The sequence below is a fragment of the Protopterus annectens genome, chromosome 5.part1 (genome assembly GCF_019279795.1).
Source record: "Protopterus annectens isolate FY-2018-M chromosome 5.part1, PAN1.0, whole genome shotgun sequence".
In the NCBI taxonomy this organism is placed as follows: Eukaryota; Metazoa; Chordata; order Ceratodontiformes; family Protopteridae; genus Protopterus; species Protopterus annectens.
Genome location: NC_056736.1, coordinates 325,063,743 through 325,086,498, shown reverse-complemented (window position 1 = coordinate 325,086,498; position 22,756 = coordinate 325,063,743). Strand labels below are relative to the sequence as shown.

Below are 22,756 nucleotides of genomic sequence, written 5' to 3'. Positions count from 1 at the left end.
AGCTGACATGGTCGACAGTTCATTTAATCGACATGAATTTTAGGTGGGGGGCTTCACACCCACACCCCCCAATGTGGGGGGCTGTGCCCCCCACACCCCCCTAACTATATATATCAACTCCAAGATCGCACAACATTGGGGGGGGGGGGAATTCATGTCGATCAAATGAACTGTCGACCATGTCAGCTTTCAGACATATGAGCTGTCGACCATGTCAGGTAGAACCATATATATATATATACATATATAGATTTATACAGATATGACAAAATAACGCCAAAAGAACTGAACTGAGACAATAAATCCAACCACAGGACCACTAAAATAACTTTGTTAAGCGCTTTCACTCACTTTAATGTACATGAGCTTCATCAGAACAAACATTTCATTCATTGCAACTGCTTAAATACCACTTAATATCAAATCACATGACTTTCCATTTAAAAAACTTTAAAGTGACTTTTCTAATTGTATTCAAGTAATAAATAAATAATAGTAAATCAAATAATTAATGTATATGTTATTAACTTACTAAAATCTAAACTAATAATTTAAATATATAATATAAAAAATGAAATAGAATTGTACTATTATTTAATCCTGGCCATCTGCCGGAAACATTTCATGTTAACTGCACCATTAAGGCCAGGAGGTTCATCAGCTGTTAATAATATTTGCCACAAATGTTCTTTACTTTCCAAAAGTGTCTTATAATCACCAGAAAACAAATCTGTGTCAACCCTTTCTAGAACAAAAAAAGAAAACTTCTTAAACAAAGCATATTCTGTGGCATGAACGGCGAGGGCATTGTGAACATCTTTTTTCTTTATAGCCAAAATGTGCTCATAAATTCTTTTATTTAATGCTCTAATAGTTTTATCAATGTAAAATTTTTGACATGCGTCACATGTTGCACAATATACACATTGGTCGTACCACAATCATATCGCGCTCTAGCCAGAAACTTTTTTTTTAAATGTTTAAATTCTAAGCTGGACACATTACTCATGTATCTACACTGTTTACATTTGCCACATAAAAAACTTCCAGCTAAACAAATCACTGAACTCGTTATCCGATTTCTCTTAAATTCTAGAATTTGCTTAATACTAGAGATCTTTTTGTAGCAAAAAAACGTTTTTTCACCTAAAATCTGGACTAATTCTGTGTGGCCCATTATTACCTTCCAATGTCCAATAAGAATGTTTCTTATTAAACTCATCTCATTACAAATGGGTATAGGAAAAGCTAACATGAAATTCTTATAACCATTATTTGTGACACTATGAGATGTAACACTTAAGGTGACATTGTTGTCCAAAATTGGACATGCAGATGTAACTCTAAGCTGTTTAACTTCCTGAACTATCTTACTAAGCCAGTTCAAATCATACCCTTTGTTGGAAAAAGCTTAACAATTTATCTACCTCTTCTGAAAAAACTGAATGCTTAGTGGTCAATCTACTAAGTCGTATGAACTGACCTTTGACAACCCCACTTTTCATATGGACAGGATGTAAACTCTCTTTATGTAGGTATTGATTGACAAAGGTGTTCTTTCTAAATATCTGACTTTGAAATCTCAGGATACTGATGTCAAAAGTAAGGTGTAAATCCAAAAAATCTATAGAGTCCCCAAAACTGCCAATAATAAAGTTCAAAAAAGTAGTACTACTATTGAGATGCTCAACAAAAAATAAAAAACTGTCGTAGCTGCCCTTCCAAAGGAAAATTAAATCATCTATGTATCACCTGTAAAACAAAACATTGTCTACAAAAGGCGACACATAAAGATGCTTCAATTCCCAAAGGGCCATGACAATGTTGGCAAATGAAGGTGCTACTCTAGACTCCATAGCTACCTCAGATATTTGTTGAAAAAATCTCTTGCCAAATTTGAAAAAATTGTTAGTAAGAACTAACTCCACGAGTATACAAGCAGTGTTGACTGTAACATTTTCAAGGGCTGTATACTCTGTCAAATATTCTCTCAAATAATCCAGGCCAACCTCCTGATCTATGCTAGTATTTAATGAAGTGACATCCAAACTTGCAAAAGAAAAAGGAGAAGAAGAAAAGTCAGTCACATTAAGTTCATTCAACAATCCTAGTAAATGCCAGGAGTCCCGTAAATAAAACCTAGATTTCTGAACTAGTGGATTAAAGATGCTGTAAAGCCAAACTGAAATGGGCTCAGTCTTGGAGTATGATGCAGATACAATAGGTCTGAAAGGGGGACAGGTACGTTTTTTATGTACTTTGGGAATACCAAACATCACAGCCATTTTGGGGTATTCAACTTGTAAAAACCTATAAATATCAAAGTCTATGCTAGCATCACAAAATAAGTTGAATAAAATAGTATCCAAATTTCTAAATCAGATGAGGATATGTTCAAAACTAACTGCTTTATAACAGTTATCATCAGCAAGTAAAGAAAGCATAGCTTGTTCATAGGATGTAGTCTTCATAACTACTAATGAACCCCCCTCTTCTGCCTTCGTAACTCTAACTCCATTGTTGTTGCTTAAATTAAAGAGAGCCCTCCTTTCCCCTTCAGGCAAATTAGAATCAAAAATATGACTTTTCATAGTTCTAAACTGTTTCTCACAAAGTGTACCAAACATTTGAATGGTAGAATTTAAAGCTGGATTATAAGTGCTGTTCTTTTTAAACACAGTTGTCACAGTTTGAACATTAAGAATGTTGTCAAAAATAAAACTTAAATTAAATTTCCTGAGGTATAATCTAAAATCCACAATTAGTCTAGGAATATTCACTACATTAGTGGGAACAAAGGAAAAAAAATTTTTCAAAACAGAAATAACATCATTGTCCAGTGTATCACCAGTCAAATTCAATAGTTCTATATCAAAAGTCAGTTCTTTCTCTGGTTCCTCTCTTTCACATTGTTCTTATTGTTCACTTGTTGTGTCTACTTGGGAGTCTTTTTGTTCCCTGTGGAGTCCACTAAAAAAGGACCCAAATCATTACTGCTGTTTCCTTTGTTATTATTAGATACTTGAGTAGAATGAACAATAGTATCGACAGTAGCAGCAATGTCAGGACAGTCAGAATTGTCAATCAATGCAGCTGAATTGTTATTGCTACTATCAGTGTTATTAACAGTTTTAGTAACTGTAGGTTGAAAATATTTCCTACTTTGAACTTTGTTGTTAAATTTAAGATGATATGCTGTCCCATTAGAGTAAGCTTGTAAATCACTAATAAGCTTACCCTGTTTTCTGACTACTATTGATGCTTTATGTCGATCAACTTTAACACTAATGCTGCAATACAAAGTGTTAAAAAAAGGAAAACTAGAGGAAGATTTGATGTTTTTATCTAAAATTTCTAGTTCATCTTTCATAACTGAAATATCTTTGGTATATTGAACTGACAAAGACTTCATAAGAGAAATCTCGGTTGTGTTAAACATGTCCACAAGTTCTTTATATAACACGTCACCTTGCTTAACACAGTTTGGAAATTTTAAAACTCTTAGGCCTTGTGGAACACACCCACGCCTAATGTTTTCTTCAAAATACAAAATTTCCAACTGTAAAGAAGCTATCTTAGTAGCCAACCATTCTAGTTTAAATATATTGTCTTTACAAAGTTCAAAATCTTGATCCTCGTTACAGATGTTATTATCACTTACTTGAAAAGAGTCGGCACTGTCCTTGATGTCTGAAAATGGATTGGAACTATTAGAAAACAAATTGTTCATCAAATCACCTCCATTACGATCTGAAACTGCTGTAAAAGTTCCATTTCTTTCGCTCGAACAAAGTGGTCGGCATCCATTATTAGAAATGTTCGTTTCTGGAACAGGACCGCCCCCTTCACGTATAGCACGTCTTGCTATACTTTGTACTTGGTTGCCACAATCCCCAGACGAACCTGATAGTCTGGTAAACCCATCACAAATGGCATCAGTAATGATAGAAACCAATTGATCCGAAACCCCACTCGAATCTCCCGGTGTGGGGTGAATAGTTAAATTGAGATTGCTGTCCTGGGTAGAATCGTCTCCAGTCATGGAGCCACGCAAAAATAGTAAATAAAACTCACATAAAATGGACAAAAATGAAATAAGAAAATAACACCAAAAGAACTGAACTGAGACAATAAATCCAACCACAGGACCACCAAAATAACTTTGTTAAGCGCTTTCACTCACTTTAATGTACATGAGCTTCATCAGAACAAACATTTCATTCATTGCAAACTGCTTAAATACCACTTAATATCAAATCAAATTACTTTCCATTTAAAAAAACTTTAAAGTGACCTTTCTAATTGTATTCAAGTAATAAATAAATAATAGTAAATCAAATAATTAATGTATATGTTATTAACTTACTAAAATCTAAACTAATAATTTAAATATATAATATAAAAAATGAAATAAAATTGTACTATTATTTAATCCTGGCCATCTGCAGGAAACATTTCATGTTAACTGCACCATTAAGGCCAGGAGGTTCATCAGCTGTTAATAATATTTGCCACAAACTCTCTTTACACTCCAAAAGTGTCTTATAATCACCAGAAAACAAATCTGTGTCAACCCTTTCTAGAACAAAAAAAGAAAACTTCTGAAATAAAGCACATTCTGTGGCATGAACAGCGATCAGATCAGCAGTTTGTTGTTTCATCTAAATGACATTTCAATGGATACTGAGCGGGTAAGTTAGATTTGATGGATCATACTTTAATTCATTGAACGTAGATCCATATATATATATATATATATATATATATATATATATATATATATATATATATAGGTAAACAGACGTCTCAACTCTATGAGAAACTACCTTATTATGAGTCTTTCAAATTTTATTTTTCTGCATTGCTCCACATCAGAAGGGTCACATAATTCATTGCTAAGATTTTTTTAGCATTTATCTATGGTAAGTAATACTAAACCTAATAATTCATTAAAAGGATTATTCATCATGTTGGCACCTTCCTAGATGAAGTTGTTAGTAAGTGTTCCACATTTTGCAAATTTGTTCCAAATTGTAAAACGGAGTATTTCCCATTTTGAAGTTGGAATGCTTAGATTCGTGAGACTTTATTCTGAAAACATCATACAAAGAGGTTAGTTAGTAAGTACATGTGGGATGAATAAGTATTAATGTTATTTCTTCTCAAGAGTTGTTTGTAAGAATTAACATGCTTTTTACCATTCATGTTGTGATCAAAACTGGCTATTTGCATACCTAAATAAAAATAATTCATTATAATTAGGCTGTTGAAATATTAGCTAGAAGGCTATCCATGGTGTTACTAAATACATTCATAGGTTGCTTTTATCTCCAAATATGTTTTAGTATTGTGGTGTCTTAAAGTGATGTCAATCTTTTGTTTTGTAGACCTTTTGATGAAGTTTAACCTGAATCAGGGGTCATGTAGTTATTTTATTACATCTTATGTCAGAGTGCAATTTGTTCTGTTTGTATGGATAACCGTACTGTGCTGCGAATACGGACATTTTTGAACTTTTTTTTAGTTGGGCTGTACCCCTAGCAACAACCTCAAATTGGTAGCTTTACTGCCAAACTCTCTGCTTTATATAAACTCTCTATGAAGTTACTTCAGCCTGGGGAAGTGGACAGCGAGTTTCAGAAATATCAAGTTTTAAAAGGAGTTTTATTCACAATTTGAAACTGCAGAAGTCACACACATTCCATGTTGAGTTTAGTTGCTAAGGTTAAATCCAGAGCAACAGTACTATTGACACTGGTGTTAATGGCATTCTTTTAAAAGAAAGCCTAAAGGCATAATTTACACAAAGCCTTTTAAAAATGTTTTTTCTTTTGGAAGCCAACCATCCCCTTCCCCATGCAACTAACTTCGTCCTTGTGTTGCTGCACATAGGCACAATGATGATGCATTTGTACGTGTGATAGCAAATGGCAATTAGATGATCATTGTTAAATTATCATTACTATGACTTGTTGTGGGGTATAAAGAGTAGAAAGTTGAAATAAATTGCTATGGTAGTTAGAGATCAAAAGTGTACACAGAGGGTAGTGTCACTGTTAATCAGTTATTGACCTGGCTTATCACTAGTATATGTCTTTGACAGCTACAGGATTTCAGTTATTTCTATGCCATCATGTTCTTCACCTTCATCAAAGTCAAATGTCAGAGGTGTGTACAGCTGCAGACTGTGAATGAAAGTGACTGACCGTGATGTCTTTTCATAAACAGTTAAACTGCTATTGATCTGGACTCTCAGGGGCAATGTGCATATGAGGGAGGCATCTGTTGTGAAAACAAATGGTCACCACAGCTTTTAAATGTGAAGAATTTATGTGACTTCCTCACAATCAAAGAAGGTGAACCTTACAAGAATGTTCATATGTTCATAGGCAAATACTAAGCTAGCTACCCTGCAGGGTCATTTTAAGCCTAGCCAGTAACTCTAGATCAGAATTAATCCCTTTACTTTTTAGCTGTTAAGGTGAAGACCTTAACCATTATGCCACTCCCACGGCAGTATTATGTAGGCAAAAGCAGTTGAAAGAAGTGTTTATTATATATTATAAATAAAATGATCCATGTTTTGACTTTCATGTGACTTATACTAATTTCACAGTATCCTTAATATAGTATCATTAGATTCAATTTAATACAAACATGCACATCTTTACATTTTCTCATAGCTTCAAATATATACTAGTTACTATACAATGATGGTATATTCTAACAAATATCTAGGCCTGCTTTTTATTTGTCCCTAGAAGAGATGATTTCCAACACTTGAAATGCTAATACAGGAAACATAAATAAAATGGAATAATGTAAAAGCAAACATGCATCATGTTTTACAAAGTAAATTCTTTATTAGTTACTGTGAAACACAAATGTCATAACTACATTCTATCCCAAATAAGAAATCAGAGAACACAAGCATCGCTTAAAACAAAGCAGTAATTTATTTAACTGATAAGCACTTTCATGCCTCAATTAGTCGCTTCTTCAGATCCATATAAAATCTGATTTATTTTGCTTTTGCTGCTTTTAATCAAGAGACATATTTGCTCCTGTTTCCCAGATTCTCTTCATTGGGTAACTAAACTCTATAAATCCAGCACTGTAACAGGAGACAACATATTATTTATTTTAGTACATTTCAATGGATGGTTCCTACTCTTGGAAGAAGGAATGGGGTAGAGTTAAGGGGAAAGAGCAAAGGGACATGTAATGCATAGATTACTCTAGGTGCCTCCTGCTGTACTACAGCTCCATTTGTATTCAGATGGATTTCTAAGATTTCAGATGTGGTCTTATTTTTGATCTTTGACATTTTTTTTATTACAGCAAGCTCCGAGTTTTCACATTTGTTGAAGTAAGGCATGCCTCTAAACTGGTGCAATTTTTTTTTATTCTCATACTTTATCAAGCATAATAGTGTTCTTTTTCACTTTCACAGTTCTGCTGTACTTTTCTGTTTGTATTTGTATCAGCATTGCTTGTACTGTATTTATTTAATGTTGTCCATGTCCAGGTATTGATCCTCTCAACTTCTCTTTTACTTTCCTCCAATTATTATTTGTTTCACCTTTTCACAAAACGAGTAAGAGTTCTGTAGCCACTACTCTTAAATTAACAAAATAGAGGATATTCCTTTAAAAATGTTTGCCATGTTGACCTTTGCCCTTATTTCTTATCCATTGGGAGCCATATTAGCTCAAGACCTCTAACATGGCAGTATATCAGACAGACATTTGCCTGATCCACAGTGAGGAAATATGTATCTCAGTGGCCTCCCTTGCTCTATTCACAACAGGGTTCTGATTCCATATGAGATACACATTAGGGTACTTTATATAATATCCAGACTTACCTTTGTGTCCAGGTAAGGCATTGTCATGACTACCCCTTTGAGATGGCAATATGGTTTGTAGGTAGTTACTAGGCATGTGGGCCATTAAATCATTGAGAAGCCTAGCCCAATTTCTCAATTTCCCCAAAGCACTGTCTGGTTAAGTGACTTGCTCTATGTCACATATTTGGGGAAATGAAGGCTGAGGGAATACATCCCTGTACCACAGGAAACAGCATGTTAATATCTCATGGCTTTAATCCTCTGCACTGACTACCAGTAACCAATTCAATCAAGCCCCATTTTAAACCACCATTGTCAGTGAACTGCTGTTTGTACACCTATAATGTTAGTAGCAAAGACAGTGCCAGAACACAAGGGCTGAAAACAGGACATATAGGTCATATATTCAACAACAATGATAAGCCATTACATTTGTAATCATAACCCTGATATTTTCACTTTTTCTTAAGACATTAAAGGCAAACAATACATACATATGATTATAAGTTGATTTATCAAAATTCACTAGCATCAAAACACAGGTGGTCAGTGCTGGCATTTAAAATAAAAGAGATTGCAGAAATCTGCACAAAACATAAACATCAAAGTTAAAGTTCTAGGAATACAACATTTTTAAACTCTCCACATTTCTGCAGTGCAGGCAATTCAGAAATCTATTGTCAAAAAAGCATATAAAATTGTATAAGGAAAGGTTTCCTTTTGCAAATTGTTAAGCAAGACCCTGCCACTAAATTCAGATGGCCTCAGCCACAAGGGCAAGAGGTAGATGTAAATTTCTGCATTTCTTTTCATTCTTCTTTAGGTACTCCAGCCTCTGTCAGGCCAGGATGGACAGTTGTACCAGTCTTGCACTGAGTATCAACCAAATGTGTACTGGATGCCCATCTGTTAATATTGCTGCAGTAATCTGTTTACCTGAGCTATATGGTATAGATTGGCTTCTTCTTTAGGATTAGTTCTCCTGCCTAATGTTCATTGAGGATCATGGCAATCTCTAGTCATATGACTAGAGATTACACAGAGAAGGAGATGCTCTGAACTTCATGTATAGTTTTCTCTTACAGATATGCTTTTTTTGTGCTATTTTGGGCAGAACACCACAAAGACCTGTGGCAGTGGTAACAATATATATATATATATATATATATATATATATATATATATATATATATATTCTCTACAGCACACTGCCCTTTTATTTAAGTCCAGTAAACTCTTAGTTAACCAGCACACATGGGGATTGGTAGATGCCTCATAACTGTAGCTTCTGGTTGCTTAAGAGTTACTATTAAAAACAGGCCTGACTAATACTGTACCCTATACTATTTGTTTGGTTTGACTTGTTCTCAGGTTGGGGAGAGAGGGAATTTATTCCTATCTTCCTTTTTAAAACTGTAAAACTTCAAAAACATAAGGTATGTTTCTGCAGGGTTAAAACAGAAAGTGCAACACATGACAATTGTACTGTATGTCTTTGATATTTTTTTTGCTGGTTGCTTGAGTTCCGGTTAACTGAATGTTTACTGTAGACATTTTGTTTTTATTTGACTGCTGTCAGTCTGGACATGGTGGTGGGGTGAGGTAGTCTACAGAATCAGACTGAAATATAGTAGTATGGCTATTTTTTCAACACACTGGGTGGTTACACATCACAGGTGATCAATAGAAATGGATATTTGTTTTGAAAGTCAATCCATGGATAAGAGCAGTTATGTTACTGCAATGATTTCCTCTTTGTCTTTATTTTCTGGCAGGAAACCAGACAGATCTACAGACAATGGTACCAGTATACACTGTCAGTAGTGGTAACAAAACACATTTCCCATAGCACAATACAGTCATATTTATGTATTTTTTATATATTTTATCACAGTCAGTGTGAGGTGCCCTATAACAGGAAATTTGAAACACAATATTGCACCTGTTTTTCACCACTTTTTGTGATCACCAGAAGGGGTTGTTTGCTTTGGGAGGCAGTCTATAATAATTTGTTCTTTAATTTTATTTTTTAATGGTAAAGTAGATTAATCTATGGCAGCGGTAACTGTGCACACTACCCACAACACAATGAACTTCCAACTTTTATTTATTTTTACTGGGGAAATGAGATGAACAGCAAGATGAAATACATTACTTTATCCATTTCACCCCTTTTGGTAATCATAGAATGCAGGCTGTTGTTAAAATTGTCTGTCTGTTTGAAAGGCTATTCTGTGGACAATAGCAGAAAACAAGGAAATCACAATAAAGTGATCATTCCTATCGGTTGGTGAGAGATGGCAACAATGCATAATGTTTGAGAGAGAGACGTTCAAACACATGAATGTGATATTATGTTTTTACTTTCAAGACAATCTAAAATTAGAGGTGTACACAGAAGTTGGCTGTTTTGGATAGGCAATTAGGAAGCATGCTGTATGTGAAAGCAAAAGATTGCTACATGAACATTCTCAAATAAGAATTATATGATTTGTTGTCAGGACTGTGTATGTCTAATAGAAACAAGTTGAAACATACTTATGTAGATATTGTGGTTTTTCACTGTCTTCTCAGTGAGACTTCAGAAGTGTACAGAATATAGCTATTACATTTGGTGGTAGATGATGTATGAAAGTAAGGGGCACCATACTTTTCAACTGTCCAGATTATCACAGAATGTCCAGATTGTTGACTCATATTTTGGATCTGTTTCTCAAAAATTTGAGGTTTACTGGTAAATCATTGACCGAAATCAGTAAATAATGACAAACTTTTGATGTTCAGAATTCATATCTTTTGTGAAATGCATGCTAACACAAACCTGTTTTTCTACCAACTTTCTAGGTTTATAACAGTGATATTTAAAATGCGTCCCTATTTTTGGACCTTCCTCCTTCCCCAATTATTTCTGGTTTTGTCCAGATTTGTTGTGCTAACAGGCTGGGAGGTATGAGGGGGCACTTACTGGACCATATCTAAATAAGTACTGATATGGTTTGCTGAGGCCATTGCTTTTCAAAGAGGAACATGGCCACTCCATTTCTGTTGACTTCAATGTCAGAAGTAGTGCAACTTGCCAGAAGGAACACATTCCACTTGGAAAATATGCATTTGATTTTACCCAAATATCTTATAAGGGGGTCCCTCGAATGTTTAATTTAACTTGCCTTTTAGGGGAACCAATAAATGACCATGTATATACAGCTGACAAATCCAGTATTTCAAACAGTTTTTCTTGTCACATCTGCCAATATACCCAGTTACCACTTGTGGGCAGTCTGACCATTGCATATCTGGGTGAAACTGACACCAGAATATATAGTTACTAAATCCTCATTAGACCAGAAGAAAAAAAATGCTAATAATAATTTTTATTTTGCCAGCTGAGGCAACATTTCTGTGACTGCATATAGGGAAACTCTAAACTCGATATATTTGCAGAGGCATTGAGCAAACATTTAAATCTTCATTAAGATGAAGTGAAATCCTTGAAATGGCATTCTTGAATGTGATTTTTTACCCTACTACTTTATTAGAAGTCACTGCATTTTTACTGTAAACTGTCTTAGGTGAATTTGATGTATGGCCACTTATATATAACAAACATATCCAGCAATTCAGAGGCTTTTGTTGTCATAGTATGGCACTACACCTAGCTTCTACCTGCGGAGTATGTGACTATTGGCTGAAAGGCCAGGTAAAAGTAACGTCTAGAACTTAGGCCCTCTTTATTTCACCAGCCAATGCAATGTCTGTTATTGCTTATACAGGGCAGCCTGCATTTTATACACTTGCAAAGGCAGTCTGTACTATGCAAATCAGTGAGATGCATGTTTGGTTTTAGAATGTCATACCTGAGTTTGTTTTCTATCCAAATATCTTAGTAAAATTTTTCAACTTATTTTATTATAAACTATCTTAGGGTAACTGTTGTATAGGCATTTATTTAATGCTAACATATCCAGCATCTCAGAGACTTTCATTGACACAGTTTCAACCTAGGAGCTATATGGCCATTGCTCAGGAGGCAGGCCAAAATTAATTTCTAGGATATATTTGTACTACGTTTTAATGAAATATAAGCAAAATAATTGTTTGCCAACAAAGGCAATATTTCTGTTACTGCATATAGAGTGGTGTACAGTAAAGGAGCTAATAAAGACAGTATGTGCCCTGTATATCAGGACTGAAATACAAGGAAGCCCTTGGGGAAATAATGGTATTCTTTATTTTAACACCCTTATTGGAATTATCAATTAAAACATGGGAAAACGTACATGTTGTATAAAAGAAAGCAAAGCATGTTAACACATTCACAGTTGCAAACAGTATACATCACATACATGCTTTTTTAGGGTCTATATTACCTGATCGAACATTTAGGTTAGTGAATACCTAAACGTCGACCTGGTAATATAGAAAAATTATAACAGTGATCGGACGATTTAATGTAGGGAATGAATTCCCTTGGCTGCAAAAAAAAAAATAATTAACCAAAATGAAGTGGGGGGCTACGCCATCCACACTCCCTGATGTGGGGGCTATGCCCCCACACCCCCAATAGCTAAATATACCAACTCTGAGATTGCTCTACAGTGGGGAAAGCAGAAAAATCTGCATAACGGCCAAGGGAATTCTTTCCCTGCGTTAAATCGGCCACTCGCGTTTTTTTTGCTTTCGTTATTACCAGTTTTATGTTTAGGTATTCACTAACCTAAACATTCGATCAGGTAATAGGAACCCTTTTTTTTTACAAGAAACATCTTTATTAAATTATCGTGTTTGGCACAAGTAATCTTACATTTATATAAATGAACACAAAATAGACTGACAAAATTCCACAATTATCATTTATCTAACATTACATAAATTGCTCAATTCCTGACTTTCCTTAAACCTCAGTTCTTCTCCAAAACCTTATTCTGCATGTATTCTTACCTCAATTTCCATTTTTTTCTTAAGTGCTTTTCTCCTACCCTTTTCTAAAGATCCCACTTCCAGGTTTTTTTTTTTATTTCTGTTACAATATTCACTGCCACAGATACAGCTAGTTTAGGTTGTGATTTCTATTTTCTAGTAATTGTTTTTATGGCAGCCACCAGAATTAAACTTAACAAGGCTTTACTATATCTAGGCAATTCAGCTTCTATATCCCAACTCAAAAAAATTCATTAGTTACACTCATTTGCTCACTCAATATTTCTGACAAAGTACTCTGTAATGAATTTTTAAAGTATATCAAATCATCACACTCCCAAATCCATGTATCACTTTTTTCTCCATCTCACCTCCAGCATTTGCCATCTACTGGAGGACAGACAGAATGGTATTCTTGAGTATGTTTTATATCCAACTAACTTATTACCATTCCCTGAAATTTTACTGTCAGCTGTTTGGGAAGCGACACACGACCTTTTATGTACTGTTGGAAAATCCAGAGTTTCAGTGTTTCAAAAGTCACAGTCTGGCACTATATACAGTTTCTACCTTTGGGATCAGTGACCATAGCTCATAAAGACCGAAGAAATTACTGTTCAGAAAATATGTGCATTAAGTTGTCATCAGACCAGAAGTTCAACATCATTTTAAGTTCTTCAGCTGAGACAACATTTTTGCCGGTCTACTTTAGCCGCTCGAAAGCCAAAAACCCCAAATACAAATAACGCGACACGTAAAGAGTGAACCGTGAATATGGCAAACGAACAAAACCACAAAAGTGGAAATATCGAATTTGCATAGTTGGCCCATCTGCAGTATAGCTCCATAAGGTAAGTGTGCGATAGTTACGGACCTTAGGGTTAGGGGAGGGGTTAAGGTAAGTGCATAGGTAGGTAGTGTATGTAAGGTTTTGTGTAGGTAATGTATGTAAGGTTTAGTGTAGGGTTTTGTTAAGCGTATGTGTGTGGAATATTTAGTTTGTTTGGGTATAGCTCCATGGGGGAAGTGCGTGGTAGTTATGGACCTTAGTGTTAGGGAGGGGTTAAAGATAGTGCATAGATAGTTGTGTATGTGGGGTTGAGTGTAGGGCTAGTAGTAGGGTTTTGGTGCTTTAATTTAGGGTTAGAAGTAAGGTTTTGGTTAGTGTATATATGTGTTGTTTTTATTGTGTTTGGGTAGGTAGTGTGTTGCTGGTGGTGGGTTGGCCGACTATGATGGTTCGAGGTTTGAAATTTCGTGGTTTAGTACATTCAACGTATTCGCAGTTCACTCTTTTTGTGTTGCGCTATTTGTATTCGGGATTTACAGATTTCGAGAGGATAAAGTAGACTCCATTTTTTGCTACTGCATGAAGCCTGAGCTCTACTCCCCATCTACTGACAATGGCGCTGTGCTGGTAGGTAAGTCAGGACTAAGGTGCAGTTAGATACTGGATGTAAGGATGGCATTAACAGGTTTGTATTGTACCCAGAATCCTATCAGAATTCTGGATTTTTTTGTAAACTTTCTTAGAGAAGCTGACATAAGTCTACTATTCCTTGTTGTGACATAAGACACGTTGCAGAGACAGATATATGTCTCAAAGTATCCCTATACTCTGGAACAGGATCTCCATCCATGTGAAGCAGAGTCCATCCCTAACCCTATATAAGTGTAACCTTGAACAAAGGACAAAAAATCTGAAATTCATCCCTGATCTGGCCTCCATGTCTCTGATACACAGAAACAGACAGTAATACCAAAACTAACATACCCCTTCCCCATGAAACCTCTAGAAACATCATAACTAACATACCTCCTCCTAATAAATGACATTTATACATAGGGATACAATTAGGTTGGATCGCACTGTTAGGCTTATAAAGGCCCTGGTGGTCATTAGCCTCATATAAAACTATGAACCTCTGAACCTGTGGATGTAAGAACTGTCTGCCTTTTGCTCACAATGCCAGGTGAAACTAATGACCAGAATACATGTGCACCACATATTCATTAGGCTAAAGAGATTTTTTTTCAGTTACTATATAGTGTGAGACCTACAATCTATGAGCTGCCATTATGTAAATCAGGATGGAAATGCAGTGAAATCATGGGGTGGAATGGCATTCTTTTGTGTGCTTTATGCACATGTTTCTTCTTATAATTCACTGTTTTTTAATTCTTAACTGCCCTTTGGGAGCTAACATATAACCTTTTATGTTTTGCTAATAAAACCAGCATTTATGGTGTTTTTGTTGTCACATTATGGAACTGATTGTGATGTATATATAAAGAATACAAATGTATACATTATAAATGTTTTTGTTTCTGCAAATAGTTGTTTCTAAAGTATAAGTCCTCCGCCACCCATGGAACTGTGATGGTGGGACTTCCTATAAAAATGTGTATGTTTTGTGTTTTTAATATCACTGACCATTTACTGGCTGATACCAGGCTGCATCTCTCAGCATTCTGAGCTATATCACTGTGAGATTCTAGTTAACTTACAGGATGATGTAGTTAATGTTAAAATGTTTCTATTTGGATTTATTATCTAAGTTAAGAACGTAGATGGTGATATGACGTTTAAATTATTCTGACCCACTGCACTACACATTTTCAGGAAAGTCTGATGAGTTTCTTTCAGGCAGCTGACTTGTTTCAGTTGACTCTGAAATAAACTAAAGCAATCTATAGTTCAGAATGGCATGGTATGCTATTTTAGCAGACCTTTTTTGCTATGTGATCAGATACCAACCAGATTTAACACTAACACTAACTTCACCCTGAATTTTATATTGCTTTTCTGGACAGTCACCGTTAAAAACAGCTCACATTAACAGTATATAACATCCTATCACATATAAGTTATTGCATGTATGTAGTATTATGCACTATTATGTTATGGTAGGAATGCCCTTTTTAGATCACCAAGTGCCCCTATTACCCTTTTCCCCCAGGCCTTCAATATTTCTAGTATCCATGATGGTTAACACTCATTTTCTCTGTTAACTGGAAGACTTATTTGGAATGGCAAGCTGTGGTGCTGTTCATCATTTTCAAGACTGTGTGAAGGGTTAGGCCATAAAACAGAAAAAGCTCTCATTAGTGGTGTCTACTGGTGAGAACAGATGATTCGGTAATGCCCTCTTGGACAGTGCAATGTCTGATCAAGGGGAGACTTGATAGACAGTGGTAAAAATTTAAATGAAAACTGACAGTAGGGTATGTTTCTGTAACTGAGTGGTCATACTTTTCAGCCTCCATGAAAAGATGAAAACTAGGGTGCTGAAAAGAAGATTCCATCTAATCTCGAATCCTCTTATTCATTAGAAGCAATGCATATATTGCCTAAGAGAACTGGATCAGCTTTTTTGTTCTGGTATAGAACTTGGAAGGATTTTGGGAGTTCATAAGTATGTTATCTATATTTATAGGTTCATAGGTAGGTACTAGGCTATTGGCCCTAGGGCCTATATAACCCTAGCCAAAAATTTACCCTGGCTTTCACCACCCAAGAAAATTATTTTCCTGTGCCCCTGTCGAGCAGAGACACAGAGGTGATCCCCAGGATGAATTTCCTATTTTCCATCCAATCATCAAGATTTTTCTTGAAGAGTGCTAATGAGCTTTGTTTGATATATAGACAGGTAGTTTGTTCCAGAGTATAGGAAGTCTCTGGGACAGGAATCTATCCTTCCAGCATGTTCTGTTTATTGTGGTGACAAGGTTTAGGTCCCTAGAGCATGTAGCTCAGAGGGATTGGGATTTCTTTAAGTGAAGCATGTCCAACAGCTCTGGGTTTGACATAGCTTTGTATGTTAGGCAGAGATCACCTCTGAGTAGGCGATATGCGATGGAGTAAAGCTGGAGTCTTTTGAGATGGTCTGCATAGGGCATCTGTTTGAGGCCGGTAATCCTCTTTTTGAGGTAATTCTGCAGCCTTTCCAGTTGTTGTAGATGTCTTGTGAGGTACATATCAAAAGAGGCATTGTACTCTATAATGGGTCTAATGAGTGATGAGTAGAGGGGAACAATGACCTCTTTTTTCCTGGATGAGAAACCTTTTGTGATGAGGTGTGCCACGTAGAAGGATACATTTCTAAGGCATTTATAAGGCTCTATATTAGGTCCTCTCCTATTTTCTATTTTTATTAATGACCTACATTCAATAATTCCACAAGCTACCTGTATCCAATATGCAGACGATTCCACGTTAGTCTGCTCGGCCACTTCTCCATCTGATCTACAAACTCTAACCCAAAAGGTGTTCAGTAAAGTTGAAAAATGCCTTTTACAACATTGCCTCCTTTTGAACCCCAAAAAAACAAAACTATTACTATTAACTCCAACTCATAGGGCCTCCCCACTTAACTTTTCTGTTATATCAAACAATGGTACTATCATATCTCCTGATCCCACTACCAAACTACTAGGGGTATTAATTGATAACAACCTTAACTTCGACGTTCATATTAACAGTACAATAAAAACAGTCAGCAAAAAAATTGGCTCCTTTTATAGGATCAAATCCTTCCTGACTTCATTAACTAGGACTACTATCGCTGCACCCATTTAATCTCTACTCTCCTCTATGCCTCCCCTATATTTACTAACTTGTGGAAAAATAACCTTAACAAGCTAGCAATCTCCTATAACAATATTGCCAGATTTGCCACTGGCTCTGCTTTCAGAACCCATCACTGTCATAATCTAGAACAACTAGGAAGGCTAGAGTTACCAAACCGATTACTATATAACCAAATAACAGTTGCACACAAGATCCTGTATCAACCTACTAATACCCCAATACTTACTAACCTTATCACCCCCTACAATAATCTTAAGACCCTACGCTCTTCAAACAAACTACTTGTACAACTAAGCAAAACCAACAACATGGCTGGTGACTCCTTGTTCTCTAACACTGTTGGCAAAACCTGGAACTCACTCCCTAGTGACCTGACCTTGCTTTCCTCAATAACACTTTTTAAAAACAAACTGAAACTATACCTCAAAACACATTGGTTATGCCCTTGTGCTAACCCTGACTAACTTCCTCACTTATCACTGGGTACATAGTACTCTTTCTGTACCAAGTAGGTGCTCCTCTGTTAATCTTTAAAGAGAGTGTGTTTTCATATATTAACCTCATGTCATTCCTAACATCTTCCTGTATTATTCCCTAAATCATCATATATTACCCTCATGTCATCTCTAACATCTTCCTGTATTATTCCTTAAATCATTTAATGTATAAAGAATCTTAAACCAGCAATGTAAAGAAATGTAAAGAATTGTTAAAAGATGTACCTGTATTTTTAGAATCAGTCATGTAAAATAACTATTATTTGTGTTCATTGGAGCTTTTGTTCCCGGGTCTCTGCTGAAAATGGACATACATCCAGTTGGACCAGGCCGGTCAACAAATGTAAAATAAAATAAATAAATAAATAAACATTTAGCGGACCTGGCAAAGAAATACAGGTATAACTTGGAATATCAAGTGGGAGGTGATATAACAGTATAGGGTTGCAGCGCTGCTTCAGCATGCTCTTCTGTCCCTGGAGTTACAGAGTGAAGGATGTGCTTATGTTCTTATTTAAAATGAGCATACTTCATGAAGGCTGCAGTATACCCCCCTTCCTGATCATCTCCAGAAATACACACACACACACACACACACACACACACACACACACACACACACACACACACACACACACACACACACACACACATGGTGTGGCTGAAGTCTGAACAGCATTTGATCTAGGAAACTGAGCAGTACATTCCTATGGTCAGAAGCAAATGTGGTTCATCTAGTGCCCTGGGCCAGGACTATGAATCAACACTCTACTCCCTCAGTGAAATAAGTCGATAATCTGATTGCTACATTCTATGCCATCCTCCCAACCCTTCCTTCTACAGATGCAGCAAACAGGTGACCAGATGCACAACATCCATTTCTGTGCCCTGCCCCCAGTTCTCCTTCAACAGATTTTATTTTAAAAAAAAGCTTCTTTTAAACTGTAGCAAATTGTTACAGTTTATATCCTGCCTGCATGCAGTGCTACATCACTCACATTTAAGTCTAAGGAAAAAAAATACATTTAATCTCTTTAAACTGCAGAAAGCTGCTTACTACACTACACTACAGCATACTTTTTTAATTAAAAAAATATTTTTACTTTTAAACTGCAGAAAACTGCTTGCTAAAAAGTACCAAGCTGTTGCTACAGTTCAGACCACACAAAGAGCACTACAGCATTCAATGCAATACCTCCTAACCTGGACCAAAACACTAAACGAGGAGGTGTGTCCATATTCATTAAGGATATCCACACCTCCAGGATAGTTGCTCAGCATAATGCATATGAAATTATCCAAGTGCAACTAACACTCGGCAAAACTACAATCCAGGTTGTAGCTTGTTACAGATGCCCTCCATGCCCCAGGATGCCCACTCAATGATTCTTGATATACTGGGTAATAATAAGGTACAGCCCAATACCTAATAATGGGCAATTTCAACTACCCCACCATCAACTGGGAAAACTGCTCATGTACTAACTCATTTGCTCAATGCTTTCTGGAATTCATAAATTCCAACACCCTGGATCAGCTTGTCCATACCCATACTAGGGGCAGCAATATCCTGGACTTGGTCATTACCAATATGGGCAACCGATGTTCCATGCCAGAGGTCAACTCCTCACTGTTCAGATCCGACCACAAGCTAATCACCCTAGACATCAATATCCTGCCCCCACCCCCCCATTAAGGAAACCACCATAAACAAATTCTCCAAAGACAATTTCATGCTTCTTAAGACAGAAGTGGCAAGCTTCATGACACCCATACAGACAGAAAATGGAGGTACGACTGCTGAATCCTATACAAATGCATTGTATAAGCACTTACACAAGTGCATGGATCGTGCCATCCCCAACAGAACCAAGACTCTATCCTCCAAAAAAAGGAAGCCAATCTGGTGGCCCCCCTGCCATAACAAACTCTACAACAGAAGGAAGAAGCTGTTGCAAAAAAAGAGTAAAATCCCATGATTGGAGGAGCTCCCTGGTCAACCTCAGTAAGAAGCTGAGATCCCTCATAAAATCCTCCAAAGCTAGTTATGAAAATAAAATCACCACTGATTCTAAAGGTGACCACAAAGCATTCTACAGCTATGTCAAGAATCTCAATGGCGACACTCAGATCTTCTCTGAGCTACAGCACAATGGCACTAGATATACAGAACCAACTGATATTGCCAACATCCTGGCAGACAGGTTCAGTGCAATGAAAGAGAAAAAGGTCCAAAGACTGGATAAACACCCGGTTTACACCTCAGAGCAACAGTAGAAAATAAAATAAAACAGGCTAATCACGGCTGCACAAACTTCCAGATTCCAAATTCCAGATTCCACAAGAACAAAACTTTAATAGAACAACAAAAGTAAGTGCTTTTACGATCCAACAACTGATCGCTTCTTCAGATTCATTAAAACATACATCAAGGCAATGAATTTTAAAAACCAAGTGCGTCCAATCAGAGAACTGATGCTCTGTGACATCATATGATACATTTAAAAAACAAGAAGCAATACATATATAGTATAGTAACAATATATATAAATAAATAAAGTATCTAATAAATATCCTATTTTAAAAGATATATTCATTACATTTAAAATTGATGAAATAAAACTATTCAATGTTTTAAAGGTCTGGATTTCAAAAATGGTTTTAGAGAGGCCGCACTATTTAACCCAGGGGGTTTATCTGCTTGAAGTTGCAGAATCCATTTCTGTTTAGCTTCCTCCACTTTATTCTTAATGTCCCCTCCTCTATTGTTTTTACTAATTATTTCTATCACCATGAAGTTAAAAATGTGTTGTGAATTTTCTGCCTGTACGTGTTTAGCCAAAGCACTAGTGTCTTTCTTATTTGTTATATCTCTCAAGTGTTCAAGGTTCAGTGCAATCCTGGCAGACAGGTTTAGTGCCACCTATCACTATACCGGAAGAATGCAAACCCCCTGTAATCGTGGCTGCACAAGTAAAGACCGCACTCTCCAAGGCCAGGAACACAGCATCCATGGGACCTGACAACATCCCAGGCTGCGTTCTGCATAAACTATAGAATGAACTGGCACCCCACCTAAGTACCATGTTTATTCATAGCTTCACTTCAGCCTTTGTGCCTACTGAATGGTACACAGCGACGGTTATCCCACTCCACAAAGGGGTGCCACCATGGACCCTGGGAACGCCCACCTCATTAGCCTGACAAGCCTGGTCTGCAAGGCCATGGAACATATCATCTTGGAGCTAACAAACAAGGGCATAGGTAACCTTCAAACTCTGGATTCCACTCAGTATGGGTTTGTAAAAGGTAAGTCATGTCTCCTAAAAGTGAATGACTTCTTTGAAGCAGTCACTAGAGCTGTGGATGAGGGTAAGGTGGTGTACACAGCCTATCTTGACCTTGCCAATGCTTTTGGCACCATCCCCCACTCTGGAATTATAGATAAACTCACTAGACTGGGCATAAATCCCTATGTCACAAGATGGGTGGCCCACTGGCTCACTGACAGAACCCACACAGTGAAAGTAGCTGACTCCAAATCCAACTTCAGACCATTAAAGTACCACAGGGCTCAGTCCTGGCTTCTCTCCTGTTTGGCATCTACTTCTTAGAAGTTCAGGCTAATACAGCAGGTCTTTGGCTAATGATGTTCGCAGATGACTGCTAACTAGGTGCCATAATAGAATCGCCTAATAATGTGGACATTCTACAAAGGGGCCTCACTGAGACTGATGCTTGATTTCAAAGTCATGGCCTCAAGCTCAATGCCAAGAAGTCCATTGTCATCCCCTTTGGGAAAAAACACTGTACCTAAGAACTACCACATAGACGGTAGCCTACTAAACACTGAAAGTGTTATAAGAGACACTGGGACACAGGTGGACAGCAGTCTTTACTTTGATAATTACATCGCCACGGTAGTCAGGAAATCCTTCTACATGGCACACCTCATCACAAAGGGGGTTCATCTCCTGAAAAAAAGAGGTCATTTTTCCTCTCTACTCATCCCTCATCAGATCCATTATAGAGTACAACGCCCCATTTGGCATGTACCTTGCAAGATATCTAGAACAACTAGAAAGGCCACAGAAATACCTCACTAAGAGAATTACCATAACTAATAACTGTGAAATAGCTAAAAGGTGTTGGCAGCTGAGATTATTTGGGTGACTAACATCACCCCAGTAGTACAGTTATCTTGGTCAAAATCTTGATATCAGTACTGATTAGGGTTACAGACCCAATGTTTGTTGCCAGATGGAAATCTGTTAGTTTAGGTATTGGGAGGTTGGGATAAATATACCATTAATGACAAACAAGCATGTTATATGGCTCCATTAGAAAAGGGGAAATATACATATAATAACATACTTTCTTGACAAACTGATCAGAGGCATTAGCTCTTAGGAACCTAGAAAATATTTTATTCTTCTGAAATAATGAAAATCCTTACAGTAGAAAGTATTACCTTTTTATTCTAATTTGAAGCATAACAAAACTCATTTTGAGAAGTGTAATCAATTTATTCAAAACAGCCTCTACTATTTTCTCAGGTTTCTCATGAAGAGTGGGACTATCCCTATTAAGTGCTCATGTTGGCTTAAGATTTCCTTTCCTTATTATTTGCTCTGTGTAAGGGATGAGCAGTAGAATTTTTATGTATGTCCTTAGGAAACTCCACTTAAACAATTATCAGTTTCACATAATAATAATACTATTACATGTTAAATGTCACCACTGCTCACCTATCAATACTATTAGTACACCTTTGTTATTAATCTTATTTTTTTTCATAACAGGCTACCCAAGTCGCATTATGGAAATTTTACTACATCGAATCAATAAAGGTTGAACTTTATTGATCGAAGTAGTAAAATATCGAATAACGTAAAAAAAAGA

General features: G+C 36.5%; 1 long non-coding RNA gene across 1 annotated transcript in view; it reads right to left on the bottom strand.

The window, feature by feature from the left end:
- Positions 1-22,756, bottom strand: part of LOC122803404 — a 2,587,193-nt gene that overhangs the window by 1,945,815 nt on the left and 618,622 nt on the right. The gene's annotated exons all lie outside the window — the stretch shown is intronic.